This window comes from Cervus canadensis, chromosome 12, assembly GCF_019320065.1.
Source record: "Cervus canadensis isolate Bull #8, Minnesota chromosome 12, ASM1932006v1, whole genome shotgun sequence".
Lineage (NCBI taxonomy): Eukaryota > Metazoa > Chordata > Mammalia > Artiodactyla > Cervidae > Cervus > Cervus canadensis.
Window position 1 is genome coordinate 3,966,579 of NC_057397.1, and position 15,951 is coordinate 3,982,529.

The 15,951-nt window shown below is 47.8% G+C and overlaps 1 long non-coding RNA gene across 1 annotated transcript; it reads right to left on the reverse strand.

Annotated features, from left to right (window-relative positions):
* Window positions 1-1,447: 1,447 nt before the first annotated feature.
* LOC122451365 lies at window positions 1,448-15,729 on the reverse strand. Its single transcript, XR_006272386.1, has 5 exons — window positions 15,599-15,729; window positions 8,514-8,669; window positions 3,795-3,885; window positions 1,669-1,830; window positions 1,448-1,584 (listed from the first exon to the last, which is right to left on the reverse strand). It is a non-coding gene; the product is annotated as an uncharacterized LOC122451365 (long non-coding RNA).
* Between the last annotated feature and the right edge of the window lie 222 nt (window positions 15,730-15,951).

Below are 15,951 nucleotides of genomic sequence, written 5' to 3' on the forward strand. Positions count from 1 at the left end.
CATCAGCCTCCAAGCTGGTGAGTTCCGGGGTCTCTTCCGTGTCATTAAGTCTATTTTCCAGTCATGTGGCCGGTTCCTTTGGCTTCCTGAAGCCAAAGTTTTGCCAGCTGGTTTTGGCTTCACTCCCACCGCTCTCTCCAGCGCCCACTCCCGCCTCCCAGCCTGTCTTCACAAAGTCTTCTCTGCTGGATCCCCCTCCCCTGCTCTGATCCAAATGTTGGATCAGTTGTGGGTCCGCTTTTCTTCTTTACCTGCACACTCTCCTTAGGTGACCTCATCCACTTCCGTGGCTTTAAATACCATCTTCATGATAATGACTTCCAAATTTATATCTCCAGCACTAACACCCTAATGCTGCAGACTCATATATCCTGCTAACTTGACATTTCTACTTAGGTGACTAATGGGTATCTCAACTTAATACATTAAAAAAAAAAAGGGCTTAATTTTCTCAACTTACTGCCAAAGTTGTTCCTCCCTTACTGTTCGCCATCTTGGTAAATGTCACCACCTTTTCCCCAGTGGCTCAAACTCAAGCCTGGGAGCCATCTTTAAATCATCTAAGCATTTCACTCCAACATCCAGCCCATAAGTGAGCCTTGTTGGGACTCTTCTTAGGAGAGACTCTGGATCTTTTCACCTCTCTCCATCTCCCCTGCTGCTCTGAGTGCCCCCAAATCCACCATTCCTTCCCTTAGCATTTGTGACAGTCTCCTGACTGTTCTCTGTGCTACCTGTATTGCTTCTCAGAATTTGGTCTTTATATAGAACACTGAGTGTTCTTTGAAAATTGTAAATCAGATCTCATCACTTATCTACCCAAGGACCTTCAAAAATCCCCACTTGCATTTAAATTTAAACTATTTGCCATGCCTAACAAGTTGTTATGTGAGCTGGTCCCATCTAGTTTTTTTCTTTTTTTTGTGGGCAAAGGAGTTCATTTTATTTTTTAATATTTATTTATTTGGGTGTACCAGGTCTTAGTTGCAGCATGCAGGATCTTTTTCTAGTTGAAGTATGCTGGATCTTTGGTTGTGGCATTCAGACTCTTAGTTGTGGCCTGTGGGATCTAGTTCCCTGACTAGGGATTGAACCCGGCTGCCATGCATTGGGAGCTAAGTGTCTTAGCCACTGGACCACCAGGGAAATCTCCCTCCAATCCCCCAATCCTACCTTTGACCTCATCTCATACTGCACTTGACTTCTCTGAGTATATTTTGTCCACTCTGGTGTTTTTCCTTCCTTCTCTTCCTCCTCTCCTTCTCTTCCTTCCCTCCTTCCTTCCTTTCCTCTTCCCTCCCTCCTCTAAACATCAAGTCCATTTCTTCCTGACATCCTGTGTTGATTTTCTCTTGCCCTGTAATAAATGGGCAGAGGCTTATACACTAGCACATGTAGTTGGCTGCTTTCTCTTCTTCTTCTCAATTTGTTGTGGGGCCCCAGACGTCTTGGGGGTGTGTGGTGGGGAACAGGGGACAGCTTAACAAAAGGACCTGACAGGGAGCAGGATAAAGCCTTCCAGACCCTTTTTCCTTGCAGCAGAAGTCACACTCCATGACTAATCAGGAGCCGGAAGTCCTGAGGCTGCAGAGGACAAAAGGAAATATAAATGTTACATAAGGATAATAGCACCGATCTGAAAGCTCTGCAGTGAGAAGTCGCTCTTACCCTGTAATTGGAACCAGGCTGTGCCAGCGCCCGGGGCCGGGAGTCACTTTGGAGGGCCTGATGGAGGAGGGACGTGATGGCCCTGGGGGTCCTTGCATGTGGGTCAGCCCGCATCAGGACACAGGGCCGACTTTTGCTGCCGGCATAGCTTCATGCTGCCTGCTGGCGGGACGTGACAGGATGGATGTGAGGAGGGGATGGGGAGGGAGACCAGCCCCCACCTGGTGCCCTCTGTGGTCAGGTCACCCAGTTCTCAGTGCCAGTCACGCTGGACAACTTGCAGTCTTACGATAAGACCAGCTTTTGCTGACCACTGATCTGGAAAATATTTTTCTTCCCTTTTCTGCCCATGGATTCTTTCAGCCTCAACTCAGATAATATATCTTCCAGAAAGTGTTCTCTGATTTCTCTCCTCCAGATTGGGAGAAGCATCTCTGTACCCTCCCTCAGCCTCCAGAGCTTCCTTCTCTCCTGTGAAAAGTTTCAGTTTTGGAGCTGAAAACAAAAAGTGCACTCAGAAGAGATCTGCAGAGTCTGGCCACACAGACAGACCCTGGTCTCCCCTGGGTGGGTCAGAAAATTGAGAAGGAGATACACGCTTTGCTCCCCTTATAGGTGTGAGGTGCAAAATGTTGAATAAATGAAAATAAACACAGACCTAGAAGCGGGGAAGAGTGTTGGAGTCCTGGCTCTCTTATTTCTGCACATGTACCTGGGCAAAGTGATTAATCTGAGTCCCAGTTCCTCATCTGTAAAGTAAGGACAAACACGTGTACCTGCCTGGGCTGCTGTGAGCATTAAATCAGATTGAGAGCTGTGTAAACTGATGCTTAAACTTTGGGTGTCACTGTTTTCTAAACAGAGGACATCCTGTGATGCTGGTGATTGTTTCTGGGGGAGTTGCTGGGTGAAGGGATGTATCCTGATTTGCTGCTGAGTTGCTCAGTCGTGTCCGATTCTTTGCCAACCCATGGACTGTAGCCTGCCAGGCTTTGATGTCCATGGGATTCTCCAGGCAAGAATACTGGAGTGGTTGCCATTTCCTTCTCTAGTCCTGATTTGAGGGAGACTCAAGCAAGCCCAGGGTAGTGGTGAAAAGAGATGTAGAACAGTTCCTGTGTTCCAGAGGCTATTATTTTGTTGCATTGTCTTGATAATCCTATGGTTATTACTGCTTCCATTTTGTAGATCTGGTTACTGTGGCTTAACGTGTTCTGGGCGTGCTCCCTCTTCTCCTGGGACTGAACAGGCTGGACTGGTTCCATGGGTCCCTTGCCTTTTAGCTTCTGGTTGGGTGTGTTGGTGAGGAGGTACAGGGTAGTGGGAGGTGGGAAGAGAGGAAGCTTCTATTGTTTCTGCTGTGGTCGGCTGCATCCCTCTACTGAAGCTGCATCCCTCTACTGAAGGCTGCATTCCCCTACTGAAGGCTGCATCCCTCTACTGAAGGCTGCATTCCTCTACCAAAGGCTTCAACTCCTATCCATGCAGAGGCTCTTCCCTTCTACCCTTCAAGATTTGGGCTGCTCAGCGTTGCTTCCTGTTATTGGTCCTTTAGTTTTTCTCAAATCCAGCCCTTCCCTTCTGAATAGTTCTCTGCTAAAGTCTCCCCCCAGTTCTCATTCTGAGTGGCTACTTGTTCTCTGCCTGGATGTAGAAACCAAGTAATTGGCCTAAGGTCACATGTCTAGAAGTGATGGGGCCAGAATTGAAGTTCAGTCTCACTTGAGGCTCTTTCCATGACATTGTGGGACTCATGTCTGTGCTCTGCTGGACAGCCGTCAGCAGGCTGATTAGCCAGAGAAGACCCCAAGGGTCTCCTGTTCTTGGCTCTATCTGACATGCTCTTAGGTGAAATCAGAGTAGGAGAGTCATCATTTAGGGGAAAACAGAGAGAGCCTCAGTGGGGCCATGTGACAGATGGCCTGCCACTCAGAGCCTGTCGCGTCTTGTCTGTTAAGTTCACTTCATCCTCAGAAGGCTGCTGAGTTCTGAGATGGGAGTTCCCAGGGGTTTACCCAGGGTCAGCCAGATGTGGGTATCACCCATCGTAATAGATGAGGACCCTCACCACCAGCTGATCTTTGCAGGGAGAGCCCTGCAGCCAGTGTGGGATGCCCGCTGCCCACCTTGCCTCCCTACCTCCGCTGGGTGTCCTGGGCTGAGGCATCACCAACAGGCAGAGCTCTGGCCGAGGGAGCTTGGCTCAGGCAGGAAGGCCTGGGGAAGGACAGGAGGGGCCGTGCTGAGCATCTGCTGGGCACTCTCGGGGCTCCTGCCCAAGGTCTCTTGGAGGTCCAGGACCCCCAGGGGCAGGCGGAGCAGATCAGGAAAGCCCCAGAGGAAGAACGGGGGCCTCGGTGCCTATGTGAACAGATGCCTTTGCCCTTCAGGGACGGTTCCCTGGAGACACAGAGAAGGAACAGGGATATTAAGGGCTTTGGGGAAGGCTACCACCACCTGGCAATATTGGCGAAAATATATCTAGTTTTTTCAGGATAGTTTTTCTCCCCACTTTGAAAGAAACTGGCTTTGATATAAAGCATAAAGTGAGTTTATGTGTATAGACAGGGAAGAGATGCAGAGAGGCAGGGGAAGGGGAAAATGGATGGAGAAGGTGGAGTTGCTGAGACTGGAAAAGAGCAGAGGGGGAGATGGAAAGCTGACAGCCCCGTCAGGAATGCAGACGAGTGCTGGGAGCCTGAGGAATCGTGCTGAGCGGAGTGCGCTGAGGTCTGGGCTGATGGTCCGTGGGGCGGGGGGGGCCTTGTAGAGGGGCAGGCAAGCCCAGCCCAGGGCGAATTCACTGCTCTCAGCCTCTCCTTTCAATTTATTGAAAGAGAGGGACGAACCTAGAAGATCTGAGTATTGACAAGATTACCTTCATGCTAAAACAAAAATTGATTTGTGAATTTAATTTCTTTAAGCAGTTTGGCAAGTGTTATATGTAAAATTATTTTTTAAAGACACTTATTCTTTTACTGGGCTTCAGCCAATGAAACTGGAGTAGGAAATGGCAACTTACTCCAATATTCTTGCCTGTAAAATTCCATGACAGAGGCATCTGGTGGGCTACAATCCATGGGGCCACAAAGAGTTGGACATGCCTGAGTGCACACACACACACACACACACACCCCACTCACTCGGAAAGCAGAGGACTCACACATGACAAGGTAGAGTCAGGTGTTGGCCCCTGCACGAGAAGCCGCCCAGGGGGCTCGGCCCGGCCTGAAGCTCAATGCTGCCATCCAGGCCGGGTGACTTTGGGCTAGCTGCTTGGCTTCTCTTCACTCTCTTTATCCCAGACACTGGGCATCATATGTGGGCATGCTGGGGTGTTGCTGTGAGCAAAGATTGAGATGGTACCTTGAGTGCAGGGTGGCTTAGGGACAGACAGGACCTTCTTTGAGGCAATGCTCAGAGGTGTGGTGCTCCACCTGTGATTGGAGGGGGTGCTCTGTGGACCGTTTTTGCCTAGGAGGGAAGGTTTGAGGAGTACAGGCTTTGGGGGTGAAGACAGTGAGGTTGGAAAAGAAGGACCTGGTAGGAGTTGGTGATACCTTATATTTTCAACCTGACTGGTGCTATGCACAGGGCACTTGGACCCAGTTATCCCTAAGGCTGGAGCACCCCCGGGCACATCCCAAGCATAGGAGTCAATGGATGTCTTTTCTGTTCCTCTTGTTTGACTCAAGTCTGCGCTCTGTGTAACTGGAATTCTTCTTATCATTTAGGAATGATGAGAGAGACCAGGAGAGGGTGTGAGACGTCTGTGTGATGAGGGGAACACATGGGGTGAGGGGTTGGATGATCTGGAATGTTCACGGAGAGAACCCGTGGAGGAATGGAAGAAAGAGCTTGTGATTCTAGGAAGGTGGAGTGGGTTGCCAATCTTCCCTACCCCTAGTTGGGGCTCTCTGGGGAATCCATTGTGGTATTAGGGCCTCGGTGTCCTCACTTGTCTGATGGAGGCAATATAGAAAAACTGATACAGGCTGAGGGTCAGATGAAATACTTTGTGTTTCAGCCTCCCCACGTTCCATGCCCTGTCCTCAGGCAAGCAGGAACACACAGGGCTTTTGGCCACTGTGATTCACCTCTGTACGATATTTGTTGTGTTTCATTTTGTTTTCTTTGATCGTCAGAATGGTGATTACACTTTACACACTGGGGTTTTACTCACCTCCAAGTTGCATCATCCGAGTTATCTTGTTTTCCTTTAATGCATTTTCCTCTGGGTTCATGTGGCTGCCATGTTTGGAAAGCGGATGGGGAGAGGTGGAACTCACGTCTTAAAATCATTTTATCTCTTCGGGACTTTGTGCACATTTAACTTCGTTTAATTATCTCAACAACTTTTTGAGACTGGGGTTGCTATTTCCATTTTTAGATGGGAAACTGGGTTTCTGCGAGGTTCACTGACTAGCTTTGGGTCATGCAGCTGGCAAGCGGTGGAGTCTCAATACAAAGCCAGGATGGCAGTGAAGTGAAGCCCAACCTCCCAGCTGGGAGTGGGGGTAGGTGGGGTTGGCTCCACCTACGGCTTCAGCCAAGGAGAGGCCCTGACCTGGGGTGGCAGGGGGGGATGCTGGGCCTCTCTCTTCCCCCACCAGCATCCTTGGGCCGGTGTCTCGATGCCGTGTTTGCATGGACCTTCCTCCTCCTCCCTCACCTCCACCCGTCCCGCTCCTACGCCTTCCCTGAGGTGGTGGGACTGGCTCCGTCTCTGGCTAATTAAGACTTCCTTTTCCTGATTTAAACACCGGCAAAGCCACCTCCTCTTCCTCCCACCTCTCCGAGGGCTCCTCAGAAGCAGTTGAGCTGACAGCTCAGAAAAGAAGGAACTCAGACAGCAGCAAACTTTCTGTGGCAGCTCCCCGGGGGAGCCCGGAGCAGGGGAGCTGTCTCTTCCTGCGGGAACTCCCAACACTCCAAGTTGTGTTCTGTTTTTAAAGAAAAGGGTTTAAACAAGCCCCCACATATCCTCTTATTAAATGGAATAAAATTATAAGTGGATATACTTCCCTGGGGTGATATGTTGGTGGAGTCTTTCCTGCACTCCTCATATTGGTATCATTTTTCTAGACTGGGAGACTTGCTTCTCTTTCTCTCTACATATATATATGTATGTATATAAATATATTTAACATATATATGATTAAATGGAAAAATGAAAATGTTAGTCACTCAGTCGTGTCTGACTCTCTGTGACCCCATGAATTGTAGCCCGCCAGGCTCCTCTGTCCGTGGAATTCTCCAGGCAAGAACACTGGAGTGGGTAGCCATTCCCTTCTCCAGGAGATCTTTCTGACCCAGGGATTGATCCCAGATCTCCTGCATTGCAGGCAGATTCTTTACGGTCTGAGCCACCAGGAAGCCCGTGTGTGTGTGTGTATGTGTGTGTATAATATCACCAAGCATGCACTGGGCCTTGTGCCAGATATTAGGGTCATGGAGGTGAACAAGATTCAATTCCTGCCTTTAAGGAGGTCATGGCTCATGGGGGATGAGATGAGAGACAGTAGATGAATGGGAACTTGTAGTGAAGGATGTAGGTTGATTTAAAAATTGTTTTAATCGGGGTGAAAAAGACATAATACACAACTTATCATCTTAACCAGCAGTCTTATGTATATTCACATGGTTGCATAATGATGCTCTAGAACTTTTTCATCTTGCAAAATTGCAACTCTACCTGTTAAATTGTGACTTCTCAGAGCCCTCTTCCCCCAATCCCTGGCAAGCACCATTCTAATGTCTGATTCTATGGGTTTGACTCCTTTAGAAACCTCATCAAAGTGGAATCAACAGTATTTGTCTTTTTTATATGTCTTATTTTACTTGGCATAATTCAAAATTCATCCATTTCGTAGCATAAGACAAGATTTTCTTTCTTTTTAAGGATGAACCATATCCCACCAAATGTATATACCAGTTTTTCATTCATTCATTCATCCGTCCATCCTTCCATCCAGAACTAGAAACTATTTTTATCTCCATTTTTCAGATGAGGACCCTGAATCAAACAGAGGATAAGGATAAATAAAAAATAATTTGCCCAAGGGAGAGGGCTGGATTTGAACCCATGAGGACAGGTTTTATGTTCATTTTATCTACCCTGATTTTCTTGGAGCTATGTTGAAACATATATGGCACATATAAGGAATCTGACAAATATCAGAGAGTTAACTGAAGACCAAGGCAAAACCTAATCAGATTTAGGGCTGATGGACGTAACACACAATGGAGTTTTGGGGCCACGGGGGGCTCCTCACCTTCTTGCCTGGTAATGAAGGTGTTTGCAGCGCTATCCATTGAGGCAGAGTATTAGGAGGAAGGAGAAATCTGAGGGGCAGGTAAGGAACTCACTGTTAGACATTTTGATTTAAAGATGTCTGTGGACCACCTGTGTGGAGACATTCAGCAAATTATTGAGTAAATAAAGAAAAATGAGGTACAGTTTTCTCCCTTCAAGATGCTCACAGAAGTATCAGAGAGATAATCAGAATTCAGTGCACAATAAAGCTGGGAAGAGAAGAGGAGGAAGGATGAGAACAGGTAGAACAAGGCTCGTCTTTTGTATAATCTTTTGTCATCCGACCTCGACGCTCTTTCACGGTGTTGGGAAAGAAGTGGAGTCATCGATCAGACTTGGGGAAGTTATTCTGGTCTTGACACATAAGCAGCGGGGTGTCTGGAAGTGAATCTATTCTGGTTAATAGTTCTCCCCAATTGTTCTCCCAATTAGGTGATGTTTCAGTTCTCTGTCATCCTGGATTTTCTTATTTTTTGAAATAGAGCCTGTTTATAATAAGCTGCTTTCCTTAGAGATGCGGTTCACTCACCTCCCAGTTGGTGTCCACGTGATTTTGGAGGTCAGGTGTCCAGTTAAGATGGATACGAGGGAGGACCCGAGGTGCGCACTGATACACCTTTGTGCCTCAGATGGTCTTCTAGGGTCACATGGTTAGGCCATAGTTTTCACAAGAAATTTCGGGCTCCTAAGAGAAGAAAGACCTTTGAGGATAAACACTTCTGAAATGAGGGTGAAGGTTGCAGTGGAGTGTTTACTGCTTCTATCATTTCTGACCATATTCTCCTCTATCCTTGTCTAGGGAGGTAGGATTTTATGATGGAGATTTTGAAAGTGGGCGAGGAAGCAGGGTGGTTACAATCATTTGGTTAACAAGGACTATTCCTGAGAACTAGGCTTGAGGGACTCGTATTTCTGCCTTTGTTTTGGTCCCTTCCCTCTAGAAAGATTGAAAATTCCCCCAAATTACCCCAAATACTGATGAGTATTTACCTTCCTGCAACATCCTTAGAATCTGAGACACATGCAGTCATAGACAGGGATAACACTTCCACCACTGTACACAGTTCCCGTTTTGGTCACTTTGCATCCTTGTGGGGTCTCAACTGCTGTTTATCTCATTTTATTGAGAAAGAAATTGGATGTTCACAGTGATAAGCCTTCTCCAAGATGATACAGCTGGTAGAGGCAGAATCAGAACTGGTTTCTAGATTTCTTGATTCTTGATCCAAAGCTTGCTGCTCTCACACGCTACTGCTGGGAGTGGAGGACAAAGCCCTTCCTCCCCTCACGGCTTCATCTTTCTCCTTCCTTGACTTCAGTGGTTTGTTAACCTGAGTAGATAGGGCAAGTGTCTGACACTCAGTGCGGTGCATGAAAATCATAGGGATCTCTTCCTATGAATTCACAAAAACCCACTTGACATGAAGACGAGCCTGACATGTGGGTGGGTGACATGATCACATGTGACAAGGCACATTTGGTTGATTCCCTGATAACCAAGTGGGAAGGCAGAAAAGAGAGACTGCTGCGAAGGAAGGCAGAAGACCCAAACCCCGGGCTCGCTTCTTCCCCCTTGTAACTCTATTTGTGAGCCAGGTAACTTCTCTGGGGATCAGTGTCCTTGTCTGTCAATTAGGAAAGGCACCCTGCCTGTCCCTGTAAGGTGGGAGGAACTGGGTGATCTGTCAGCCTCCACACAACTCCAAAGCAGTGCTGTAATTATCCTAGTGCACTTGAACCTGAAGCCTGATATATAATTGCTTCTCCCTCTCTATGAAATATGATGAGACACTTGCTCGTTTCTTTCCCCCGCTAGGGAACAGCCGTTATCTTAGGGGGCATTTGGTTTGGTTTTTAATCACGCACAGGTGTTGTAAGATTTTGGCAGAATAGTGCCTCTTTAGGTGCCCCTTCACAACCTCTGCATGTAGAGATGGAGATAAGATTATTTACACCCCATTCCATTATTCACAGCCTCTTGGAATGTAGCATTAAATAATTCAGAGACCATACAAGCTTGGGGATTGATGGTGAGGCTGACGGTTTTTGCAGATATGGCTTGCAGCAGCTGTGGAAAAGTCCAGCTTCTGGTGCAAATGCACGCGAGGACAATTACTGGGTAAACACATACTTGTCAGGACCTTGGAGTGACGCCTTTTAGCTGATCTAAAAATGACTCCAGATCAGAGAGGGTGGGGAGCCTTGTCTCTGGTGTGAAATGCCCACCATCCAGCCACCTTCTCTTCCGAAGCTCCTTGAGGGCCTTAGAATTACACCCCTGACCCCAACCCAGCATAGATCCAGCCCCACAGTAAGTGCCTGATGGATTTTGAAACAGCAAACGGTCTTCATTTCTCAGCTGCCTGTTGTCTCTGCTATGACAGATTCAGAACAAGTAAAGCCATCGGGCATTGGGAGACTATGTTCCAGTTCTTCTGCTTACTAGCCTGGTGATTTTACAAACAATAGGGAGCTATAGAGAAAGAAGAGGTGGTGGTTTAGTCACTGAGTCATTTCCGACTCTTGTGACCCCATGGATTGTAGCCTGCCAGTCTCCTCTGTCCTCTGCCAGGGGGTTTTCCAGGCAAGAATACTGGAGGGGATTGCCATTTCCTTCTCCAGGGGATCTTCCCGACCCAGGGATCAAACCTGGGTGTCCTGCATCTCCTGCATGGCAGGAAGATTCTTTACCAGCTGAGTCACCAGGGAAGCCCTGAGAGAAGAGGAGAGAGAGGATGTGGAAACTGAACCAGAGAAGAAGCTAAGAGCCGGGAGGGTGCGAAGAGGGTAGAGCTTCAAGTAGAAAGTGTGGTGTGTGTGACATCAAGCAGCATGGTGTTTGAGGAGAAAGTCTTGGGACTCGACCACTGGGTCTGACCTCGTAAATGAAGCTTCTTTCTGTGGCATTATACCAAGGCAGGCACATGGGCAGCAGGCTGGTTCAGACCCACTTGGCCACTTAGATGTCTGGCCTCTGGCTCCCTGCAATTGGCTCCTGAGTTCCCAGCCCCAACCGCTGAGATGTAGACCAGCGATACGGCTTCTGATACCTACTCCTGGCCCTGCCTACCGTGCTCAGTCAGGCTGACTCTCCTCTGGCCCCCAGAGCTCTGGGCCACTCTCTACTGGCCTCTCAATCAGCTCTTGATTTCAGAGCTGCCAGCAGCTCTGGATAGGAGGACCTGCTTCTCTCTCGGCCTCCCAGCCCCATGGAATCTTCCACAGACAGGATGGTTTCAGGGTTCAGATGAACATTCCTGGTGACCTCTCAAAGAGAAATTCAGATAAATCCTTTGCATGCTCAATATGAAGTAATTAGAAGCACATAATCATCAAGCTTAGGTTGCAAGTGGAAGACACTTGGTGAAGGAGCAGGGTCCCAAATGAAACGCGGGAGTTGTCAGAACTCTCCTCGCAGGGGAGCAGGACCACAGCCCCGATGGCTGTGTGTGGGCAGTGGTCAGGGCAGGCCTGTGCGTTCCTGGAGCCATGAGGAATTTGAGCATCATGGCCAGATCAAGGGGTGAGACATAAAGGAGCAGTCTGGAGGTATGAACCCCTAGCAATTAGGTTGAGGGGTTAGAAGCGGGTTCTGTCATTAGCAACAGGTAAGACTGAGCTGTGATGGAGGCGTTTAGAAGAAGCTGGAAGGAAGGACCCTCTGAGGCTGGTTTGGCAGAGAGAGGGACTTCTCAGAGAGTGTTGCTGCCTTGCTGGAATGGGAGGAGGGGGATGGGGAACATGTTTGGACAGGTAGGACCTGATGGTGTGGGTTGAGGGGCTGAGAAGGGAACCTTCTCCTAAGAGGGGAAAGGAGGATGCTGAGGGGAAGAGGGAGACTGAGGGCCAACTATTGATGGCCTAGAGCTCTCAGGATGCTGGCAGAATCTCAGGGAGCAAGTTCCCTGGAGATGAGCATGATTTGGGGATCAGGAAAGGCTTGACTGTGTGGGATCACTTAGTGATATGGGATCACGAAGAAGCTGGGGAGTCAGGCAGGGAAGCTAACATCGCTCACCTGGATTCGCACGTCAGTGGAGTTCCTGCAATGTTTTGGGCACTTGCCATGGGCTCTTTTCCTCCCCAGAACACTATGCTATGGGGAAGGTATTGCTCACCCCCATTTTGGAGATGAAGTCATGAAGGCTCAGAGAGGTTAATTCATATCCCCAAAGTCACACAGCTGCAAGTGACTGAGATGGGATTCTAATGTCAGTCTTTCTGATTATGATGACTATGATCTTTCTATTTTGTTCATGGTAAGGCAAGTGGGCACATTGAGATCATGATTTATAATAAACCCCATTTAAGAACATGGTCTAGATTCTGAACTGAATCATGACAGTTATAAGCGCATTCATCAGTTCTATCTACCTGGATGGCTTTCCACTGCTTGCCACTTACTTGTTTCACCAGATTTTGATCTTTATACCATTAATTACCATGGGACATTTGGTGCGGATACTACTGTCCTGTTAGCCGGAGAGGCCCAGGACTGCCTGGAAAGTCGGTCCCCTGGTTGTGGCTGGAACCAGATTTCTTCTATATTTTCATTCAGGCCTCTTTGGTCCTCATCCTACTTCGTGTACATTTTTGGGTTTCCTACGCAAACAAGGGGCTGACTGAGAGTGACTCAGTGATGCTGTGTGACCTGATAGCTCCCCCAGCTCAGGCCTCGCAGTGCGAGGCGGGTGCTGCATCTGCCTGCATGGGCTCAGAGGACCGGAACAACAACAGGTAGAAGACCTACTATGTCACATTTACAACAGATGTTATCTCATTTAGTTCTCAAAAAAAAAAAAAAGGGAACAAATGTGAGAGGTAGATCTTGCTAATAGACCTATTTAAAAATATTTATTTATTTATTTACTTGGCTACATCAGGTCTTAGTTGCGACTCTTAGGACCTTTAGTTGTGGGCTCTGGAGCACACGAGCTCGGCAGATGCAGAGGGCAGGCTTAGCTGCTCTGCAGCAGGTGGGATCTTAGTTCCCCAAGGGTTGAACTCCTGTCCCCTGCACTGGAGGTGGATTCGTAACCACTGGACCACCAGGGATGCCCTAGACCCATTTCACAGGTAGGAAAAGCGTGTCCTGTGAACAGTGGCACCTGATCTTCTCTGAATCTAAAGCTGCTTCTCTTTCCATGGCCTCCTGGTTCTGATCAGGCTCCTTCCAAAACGCTCCCAGGCACCGGACGTAGGTCTGCTTCCAACCACTTGGATGAGAATTGGAACTACCACCCCCCTGGCTCTCAGAATCCTGCTTCCTCTGACTGAACGCTTATCAAATTGATCGAAATGGTTGATTTCATTGCTTTTCCTTCTTGCTAGATTGTAGATTCTATGAGGCAGAAAGAGGTTCATTTTGCTGACCATGAATTCCATGTGTCTGGCGCATTACTGATCCCAATAAATACGCGTTGAATGGATAAATCCCATTTACAGCCAGGGGATCTCTACTCTCAGGATGGTAATAAAATGCAAAGTTGGGATTCAAATCCATTCTCTGCTTCTGAGTTGGCTCACGTTTCACTTTTTAGAGATTTAGAGATGTGTGGTGGTGGTGTGTGTGTGTGGTGGGGGAGGATGAAGCCAAGGTGGGGAATAAATAATTAAATTAAAACATCTCGGGGAGACTGTATCAGTGCATGTGTGAAGGCATCTCTCCGATGCTGACGAGGAGAATTTCTGCCAGTGATGCTGTGCAGGTGGATATGCAATTCCCAGCCTGTGTGCAGGAGAGGGGAAGCCAGTGATGTGAAATATCACAGCCACTGGTGCTATCTGACACCTATTTGCTAAACTCCTTCTCTACACGAGTTTGCTGGAAACCGGTCATCTCAGGCCACAATGGAGTTGGGAGAGCCAGAACACTAGAGATCCAGATCTATCTCCTAGTTCAAAAGTTGCCTTGTATTCTCTGGACTTTTGTGGTTAGTTATTAACCACCTGCATCACATGGGTGGCAGGTGCATGGCTTGGACTGAATCCTGTCTCTCCTGCTTTATGACCTGGGTCAGGTAACTAATGGCCTACTGATTGGACTCCGGTTGGCAAGATGGGGATAGGAAGGATACTCTCTGTAAAGTTCTGATAGGAAGATTAAATTAAATGATAAATGCAGAGTACTCACCCAAGTGCTTGGCTTTTTCCAAGACCTGACTTCATGGACTTTGGGCTATTTTTAAGGTTCAGGTGAAAAATGAATTGAAAACACTTTGCAGAAATTCATAGGTGCTGCAGTTCACCCTGTGCATCAGAGGACCCCTCATCAATTACACAGGCCCACCCCTCCCACCCAACCCCCCGAGGATTTTTATAACTGTAACCATACATTACTTGTCTTCTTTGCTCATAATGACAACCTACTACCTTGCCTCTTTGGGAAACTCCTACTCATCCTTCAATGCCCATTAATGCCACCTCTTCTGTGCAGCCTTCCTTGGTTTCCCAGGTGCTGCTAGTTGTTCAGTCCTCTGCTTCCACAGAGCTTGGTGTAGATGTTCAGACTCACACGTGTTGCATTGTCCCATGAAGAGCTGGCTTGGTGTCAGCTTCTCTACCCCTAGGCTCTGAGTTAAGAAGACACAGGTACTAGTATGTGTATGTGTGTGCATGCTCAGGGGTGTCCGACTCTTTGCTGCCCCACTGACTGTAGCCCGCCAGGCTCCACTGTTCATGGAATTTCCCAGGCAAGAATACTGGAGTGGGTTGCCATTTCCTACTCCAGGGGATCCTCCTGACTCAGGGATTGAATCCGTGTCTCTTGCATCTCCTGCACTGGCAGGCAGATTCTTTACCACTAGCACCATCTGGGATGCCCTCAGGTGGCTCCTTGATGTCTTATCAGTTAGCCCTGCTCAAGTCTGGAGCCCACACAGGGGCTGGCACACAGCCGGTCTGAAATCTATACATCCATGCAGTCTTGAACTGAAGGTCTGGTGATTCACAGGAGACAAGAAATCATTTGTGAAATTCGAAAAGGGTTATCAGATCCTTTGCAAGCCTTGATACAGAAATAACTGGGCTATGTATAGAGATTTAAATTACTGGCTTTCTTCAGTTTTTTAGAAAAACTTTTAATAATGGAAGAAAAGTCACCAGCGGGTTGTGTGGATGTGTGCAATTTTTTTTCCTCCAAGAATTTGTTTTCTGCCTCATTAATAGAAAGTCTCTCACACAAGGCAAGAAGAATCTATTCCTCTCATTGGCTAGGAAGGACAGTTAAGAAATGACCTGTGCTTTATTTTTTTATGGGTGTGGAGTAGATAATTGCTTAAAGCTGAATTTTGGACTGCTAATAATCCAATTAGGGTCTGGGGCATGATTGTTTCTATGTAACCTGATGCCTTTTATTCTCTGTGGTTCTGATTTTCAAAGATGGTTCTCTTGGCAACAGTGTATCTTCCTGGGGGAGAAAGAAGGGCAACCCTTTGGGGATATTTTCTGCTCAACAGGTAAGAGGTAACACCTGAAAACAGAGTAGCAAGGGTGGGCATTATTAGAATAATGACTGAGACTTTATGAATGCGCAGATACATCATTGTCTGAAAGAGAATGAAGTCACTATGAACCTTGACATGAGTCCAGGGTTTCTTTCCTCCCGTTGCTTACCTCACAGTCAGAAAGCAAATCATCTCTTTTCTGTCTTGTCCTCTGGCCAAATCACCCGGCCAGAGTAGAGGATGAATGATCTGAGTTTTGCGGCTGCTGTGTTGAATTTGTATCTTCCTTTTCCAGTCCGCTCCAGAGAATGATGGAAGCAGCAAGGGACGGTGGAAAAGTCCACAACTGGGTCCAGGACACGTGGACCCTGGCCCTGGTGGTGACGTGCCAACCCGCTCACCTCATGAAGCTCAGTGTCCTTGGCTGGGGAGGGCGGGAGATGGGTTAGATCCAAAGGTCACAAACCATTGGCTGAAGGGACAAATCTAGCCCTCAGAAATGTCTGCTTGGCCTATATGGTC